The sequence below is a fragment of the Montipora foliosa genome, chromosome 10 (genome assembly GCF_036669935.1).
Source record: "Montipora foliosa isolate CH-2021 chromosome 10, ASM3666993v2, whole genome shotgun sequence".
NCBI lineage: Eukaryota > Metazoa > Cnidaria > Anthozoa > Scleractinia > Acroporidae > Montipora > Montipora foliosa.
The window spans coordinates 1,231,142-1,238,641 of NC_090878.1; the positions used below are offsets into that span (position 1 = coordinate 1,231,142).

At 38.9% G+C, this 7,500-nt stretch overlaps 1 long non-coding RNA gene across 1 annotated transcript in view; it reads left to right on the forward strand.

Annotated features, from left to right (window-relative positions):
- Nucleotides 1-6,131: 6,131 nt before the first annotated feature.
- LOC137972390 (uncharacterized) overlaps nt 6,132-7,500 on the forward strand; it is a 9,875-nt gene continuing 8,506 nt past the window's right edge. Inside the window, exons 1-2 of the long non-coding RNA XR_011117109.1 lie at nt 6,132-6,247; nt 7,415-7,500. The exon at nt 7,415-7,500 is cut by the window's right edge and continues 24 nt beyond it. This is a non-coding gene — a long non-coding RNA (uncharacterized lncRNA). The remainder of the gene's footprint in view (nt 6,248-7,414) is intronic.

Consider the following 7,500-nt stretch of genomic DNA (forward strand, 5'->3'; position numbering starts at 1 on the left):
AGTTTCAATGATTGGACTGTGTCTGTTACCATTTTGGTCAAGGTTTCAGCAACGTTTTAACTAAAAAAAACTGATCAGAGTGAAGAGCTTCGAAATAAGCGTCTTGTCTGCTACGCACCAACCAATCAGTTTGTAAGAACACCGTGACGCAACACCACCAATGTTCTCGCGCGAAATTAACTGGAGCGAGGGGTTTCCAAATATGGTACTTAGCACTGAATATTCGGAAGCTGTGAACGCCCGTTACACGTTTCAACCCTTATGGGTTTCTGATATACATGGATTTGTGTTTAAATAACCCTTTTCAAATTCTGATTACATGGTGCCTCGAAAGACTCTTGCACCACACCTTATCGTATGAAAAAAAATTCCTCGAAAATGGCGGCAGGTAGGCCTACTTTTCACTGTGTATTTATTTCATTTATCACGCCGTCTGAAAAACAACAGAAGATACCAGCAAGAACTCGAGAACGAGTACGAGTGTAATTTTCGCTCATTGCAGCAAAGTACAAGGTACAAATCTGGAAACAAAAATTCATATTTGTAAACATGATACAAATGGTGCTGCGTAACTTCAGGGAACAAACCATTCGGATGAGACCGAGGTCACAATCTTGGTTTCATATTGCAGACAGAGAGTTCGACGAGAGTCAGTGCTGTGAAAATTTCAGGGTCTCTGGAAGTTCTTTCCACTTCATTTTGAACACAATTGTTGGAGATATTTACAAACAAGATACGAGAATGCGTAGATCGAGCAGTGTCTCCAAAGCTGCGATTTGCCAATTCTGTTGTCTTACTTTGCAAATTTGCCAAGACGCCGTATGAAGTGGTTTTCGGAATCTCTCGGAGAAAAGAAATTAAAAAGCCACAAATGGTGGACAAGTCACAGCTACATCAAATACATACCAGTAAAATGGTGAATAATTTAAAAACGTGGATGAGCCAGACATTAAAGGAGAGCGGTGTCTGACATGCACTTGCAAACTGCGGACTAACCCTGAATCACATTTTAATCATGTTTATCAGCACTATTTGAAATGGTTTTTAGCCTTAAATACCGCTTATCTGCGCTATTTGTAGGCATCCAGCAGTCTGCCTTTTGCAGTTATCATACACTAGAAAAGGAAGAAGAAAAGAAGAGAAGTTCGAACTTCAGGATTATGTGACGCTGAAAATTAGAGAAATGGAAAAGGAAACGCCCCTTCATCCAAATGTGCTACTTGCTCAAATTGGAGAACTTCAAGGGGACTGTGCCATAATAATCACAAAATTTGGATTTATTACTTCAAGCAGACTCAGCAAAATTAAAATAAAATAAACAAATATTTTATTTGATAATTCAAAAGAAAGAACACTTACAAGAGCCTACAAAACGGCGTCTGATCAATAGATTATAAAACCCTTTTTCCTGACTTTTCAGTTTTGTTTTTACTTGCCTTTGATTATTACGAATTCAAAGTAAGAAAATGATCTATAGAGCAAATAGCTAAGCAAATTAAAAATCAACAATACATCATGTATGATTCAGTTCTTTTATTCCTTAAAAGATAATTCAATATTGTTGCCCCCTGCCCTCCTAAGGAGATTCATCCATGAACAATGTCCTAAAAAGCTCTGAGAAAGAAAAGTAGAATCAGTTATCATGCACTGTATGCCTAACCCAAACCTTAATGCTAACCATTTAAAATCAGTGCCTAGACTTAACAACTATTGGGGTTTTATAAAATACTCATGAAAAATTAAGCTACACTAAGTTCATCCACTCACCTCTAGCTACATCTAGGCTAGGACCAATTTACTTACCCCTATATTACAGTACTTACTAATAATTGATGGGTTTTAGTTGATGTTTCCTACTATCAATTTCAACCTAGTTTAAAATAAAAGGACCTAGGTTGAAATTAAATATATCCTGAATTTAAATTTAACTGTAACATGTATAAATAACGGAAATGTTTGTAATTAAAAGTAGCACAATAGACAACAAAACTGTTCAAGTTAGGGTAGGAATTACGAAGTCTTAAAAAAGTCGGACATGACAAGTCTGCGCTTCAGCACTTGAAACTTTTGTTTGCAGAGCAAGTCGTTAATTGTCAACTTTGCGGGCCTTGATAGCTATTGGAGCGGCTTTAGACATTTCTCGCCTTTTTGACTACCAAATCATCGGCGGACGTTTTGTAAAACATCTCACCGTTGACTCATAATCTGATGTGGCTCACTTGGAAAGTTCTTTCCACAGCTAAAATACGACAAAGGAACTTCTTCACGTGTATTTTTATATCAGTGAGTACCATGCATACTTTTTTTTTTTTTTTATTTATTTAAACAATATTCAAACAAGAAGTTTGCCCCAAGAGTTACAAAGTTCCAGCTTAATGGCGAGAAGACTAAAGAGTTAGTTATATCCTTCAGTCGTGACTCCCCGCAATTCCCTAGGGTTTGCATAGACGGAACTCCTATCAAAAACCAGTACAGAGCACAAAGCTACTCGGCTTGACAATCAATAATAACGCTAACGTGGAACGACCATAGAAAGAACTTGTTAAAAAAGCGTCTAAGAATCTGTACTTTCTTATTCAACTTAAGCGTGCGCACGTTCCTACTTCAGATACTGTAACATATTTTTGCGCATGTATCAGGTCTTCACTAGATTACGCTTGTCTGTTTTCCCATTACAGTTTACCAAAGTATCTACAAGTCGAGCTCGAAAGAGTGCAAAGGAGGGCCCTCTATCATGCATTTTTCCCAGGGTGCACTACTCGGACGCCCTTCAGTTAGCAGGGCTTGAGTCCATGAGGGCCCACCAGGAAAAGTTAACAAAACACCTGTTTAAGTCTATCGTTAATGATCCACGGAGTAAGATTACCAGCCTCCTGCCTCCCTCAGTTTCTATCTCATATGAGCTGAGAAGGCAGAGGAGGTTTGCCACGCCTCTTGTAAAGACAAATAGATTTGCAAATCATTCATAGTTAAGAATGCGAGGGAAGCATTTAAGTAATTTCTGAGAGTAGTCGCTTTGTAATTTATAATAGTAGTAGTTTTAAATCATTTCTTATATTTCTTACTTGTAAAGAGGCGCAATTCAGTTTTTATTAATGCAATGTTTTTCTTAATAAACACACAGTCTGTCTGTCTGTCTGTCTGTCTGTCATAAAGCAGAAACTAAGCTTGTTTAGTAAGCTAAGTTGCACTGTCGTATATGTATGAACATGTAAAATGAAATCCTGTCTTTTTAAATTCCAAAAGCATTAGATAGTTTCGCTGGGAAGAGGTGTATCAAACAAGAGAACAAGAAAGGTGAACAGGAAATAGTAAACAATGGGCCCTTTGCAGGTCAGTGATCACATGGTACAAAAACCGCCATACTGGGACGCAAATTGCGCACTGGGACATCTTAAACAAAGCAAGATAAATTTAAATTTTCTTTGTTTTAGATGTCCCAGTGGGCAATTTGCGTCCCAGTATGGCGGTTTTTGTACCATGTGATCATTAACCTGCAAAGGGCCCATTTTAGCCGTCATGGTTTGGAAATGATATGGAGAGGGAAATACTCTATGGAGGGAGACACAAGCATATTTATTCAGAGCAGCTATACAGTAGTCTGACAGTACAGTATGTACCTATAGTTTTGTCTCCACCAAGATGAACTTGGATTTCCTTTGAGGCATGACGAAACAACTCAAGAAATTCACCAGGTCGCCACTCCTTCCCCCGCTCCAGTAGGCACACAGCTTGGCCAGCTCTGGCACAACGGCTAGCTGCAATAGAGCCGCCATAGCCTGAACCAACGACCAATACATCATACCGTGGTTTTATGGATGCGTCATCCAAGGACAACTTAGGAAATGCAGGTTTAACCTTTTCTGGTCGTCTGTTCACAGGTCGCTAGATATAAAACGAATTTCAGATTAATAGAGCTTTAAAGTCTAAAGCGTCAAAGGGACGAGGCGGGCGAGAGAGACGCCTCGTCCCTTTGGCGGGTTTGGGCGAGGAGACGGCTAATACTTCAGACCGTGATAGAGCTCAAAAATTACAATTTGAACGCTGGCAGAATGGAACAAGACAAAGGAACACTTCCTTTGGCGATTGTCAGGAGATCTAGATTTTGCAATTAGCAAAGAAAGAAAAGTAAAGAACCTTCATTTATACACGGCGATATTTAAAGTTTGACGCTTGTGGGGCCATGATAAGAAAGCAACAATGAATTCAAATAAACACTGAGAACAATGTCGAGAGCCCCTACCCCTTCACAGTCTATTTTATGGCCAATTACAGACCCCATCTTAGTCACTTTTGGATAAATGTAATTTTAGCAACCCCAACTTAGTCACTTTCTGAATAAACCTTACATGAAGTCTTTTCAATTGTAATTTCAAAAGGGAGTCAAGAGAAAATGAGATGACGGAATCTAACGCGACTAGTAATCATTAAATCAACAAGTGAACGCTACAGTTCTTTCTGTAACAACCTTTTTTTACCACCAATCTTTCCACTTTTAAATCCCTCAAGCCAGAATTTTCTTGCCCCGAAAATCCCGACAATTTGCTATCCCATAAACTCAAATACCAAACATTGGAATCAGCTGTTGTTATGATGTACAAATCTAATCTTTACATGGGATGACCCCTGAATATCTGAGTTCTAGATTTGTTTTTTGAAACGACGTAACATGATATCGATTAAGGAATAATGAAAATAGATTGGCTCTTCCGCAACCCCGCACCAATTATTCAAAGAAGGGTTTCTCTTACAACCAAGCCAGGTTGTGGAACAGCCTATTCAGTGACCTTCGTGCAGCAACATCTTTACGTGACTTTAAATTTTATCTACTTCACTACATGTTTGAATGAGTTTTACACTGCATTCGTGTAAAGCAGCTTTTAGTATTTAGTTAATAGTATTTTAGGTTAGTTTAGTTATAATTTTTATCTTTTATCTCTTTATAACTTATAAAGGTTGATCTCTGCTGAAGGATTTACCGTGTATAAATGAAGTTACTCCCACCCCCGGGGGGTGAAGAGTCCGAACTGGAAAGAGAAACCAGTTCGGGCTTTTTACAAGACGTGGTGGAGGTGAATTTCGGACCACCGAAAACGAATACATTGTTGGTGGACGGAGCGGGATTTGAATGCGAAACATTTCTGTGTAAATCCAGCATTCCAACCATAGGGCCACGCTGCCATTCTGATTTTGGGAAAAAAACTATGTTTAAATCATCGACATTTGGCTTAATGAGTGCAAATCAAAATGCAGAATCCAATGGGAGATCCCGGGGTTTCCCTCGAAAAGCTGAGAAGACCCTGGGAAATGCCGTTACTTTACCGTTAGTTAGGGTTTTTATCGCCACGGTGGTCCCAACGGGGCTCGAAATCCCTTTGGAGCCACCTGAATTTTTCAGATGACTGTATAGACAATTGCTAAATTTGTCCAGCTAAAGTGCGAGAATCACTTCACTCTTCGTCTAATAATATGTCTACATACAGTCACAAAACAAAGTGAGGCAAGGTCATAAAAAATTCGTAAGTAGTGTGCTGTAGACAGTATATTGTAAGTAAGGCTTTTTGAGTTGGGTAAATGTGTTGTTTACAAGATACAGAAAGTAATTAAGAAAAAGGTTTTTTTGCGAGGAAACCAAGTTTCATCGGGGCAAAACAATTAATCCATTCGCCCTTGTTGGATGATACGAGATCACTTATAGCCAACCTGGGGCGTTTTCCATTTACAAAAAATTTCCATCGGGTGAAAAACTTGTTCCAGTTAACTCAGGTCCGTTCGCCGCCCAGTGATTGCGATTTTACGCCCCAAAATTTAAAAATGTGGCCGTGAATAGCCTGTCGGGTGTTAAGACCTTTCAAAAGTTGTAAATGGAACACACATTTCCATCGGAAAGTTTCCAACGGGAAAACAGGACTACCTTTTCAGAAGTTCCGTTTATTCCGGAAATTTTCCAATGGAACGAACCAAAAACGCGTGTTCCATTTACATCCCAACCGGAATTTCCGGAATTTCTTGGTAAATGGAAAACGCACCTGGTGCTACACGCCTCGTTGGCTACTTACCATTTCCCATCCAACACGGGCTCGTGGAATGAGCGGGGATTGGTGAAAAAGGTCTACATGCATGATTAACATCAAGGGCATATTTTTCGCAAGGAACTCGTCGCTTCAATGTCTTGCATAGTACGGTTTCTCTGACTATCATTAGAAATTACTGAGATAATTTTTAATCGACTTGAATGGAGTTTGGGGTGAGAAAATATCATCGTCATAATTTATAATTTTCTTTAGTTCATCATGACCCTACTGAAGTTATTTAGATTTTAGATTGCATCATCTGTATTGTTATCATGTTATTCTGATGTCTGATTTTACACCCAACTGATTGTTATTTGACAGTTAGCATAAACGCAATTAGCAAAGAAAGCATTTTCGATCAAACTCTCGTTGAACGAGGTGAAAGTAAAGCTTCTTTTGGTTTATTATTATTTTTTAAAATGCCGGTCTTTGACAATTTCTTACGCAAAGCATTACCCTGGTGCAGACTGGAAGATTGTGATACATGTTTTAAAAAATGTTCTCATTTTCACGTGGGGCGTAAATGCTGAAGTTAACTGTTCATTAAGTTTGATGCATATAATCTTTGCAAACCACTGTCAGCGAGGAACCAGGCTCTTTTTCACAAAATTCAGGAAATTTTCAAAAAAAGAACATGGTGGAGAAAACTGTCCATGGACAGACTTGCAGATGGAAGGTTTGTGAAGCTTGAGTTGCTTTAAAATTTCCACTTGTATAGTGCAGTTTATGACTGATTCAATAAACATTCACTGTCTGGGCCACAGAACTTGGAGCTACAAACTCAAACATGAATGAGTACGAGAACATTCCTTTGTTGGTAGCATGCACCTTATAGCGACCATAATTATTATTTTATATAATTTGTTTTAGCAAAAATTACAGCACAGTAGCCTGAAATGTCAGTCGTCTCCCGCCCTCAGCCCGGGGAAGGCTGAGGGCGGGAGACGACTGACATTTCAGGCTAACAGCCCAGCTACAAGTACTGTAACTTTCAAGCTTGTGGAATCATGTTGACCGTGCAGGCATCCCTTTTTACCACCACATTTTTTTCTGTTTATATATCTGCATGAACCCTGGATCAAATTAAGATTGTGCCATATTTTGAACATCCACAAATAAACATTTCAAGAATACTTTCTTAGATCTATGCTGACAGGTGTCCCAGTCAGGCTGTTATTCCATGCAGAAAAGATTTGTTGGCAACTAGTATTAAGTTATTGTTGTACTAAAATCCTAGGATATCAGCTGGGGCCATGAAGTGCTCTTACTTTTAGCTCACGTAAGAAGACGTGATGTTAACTAATAAGGTATAACTTTCATTTTTCTCTCCACCTCAACAGCTCAATACCTTCGTTATTTCAAGACTATTACAGAAAGGAACCAACACATACAGACTGGAACTAATGAAAAGCATAAGGAGGTCTGC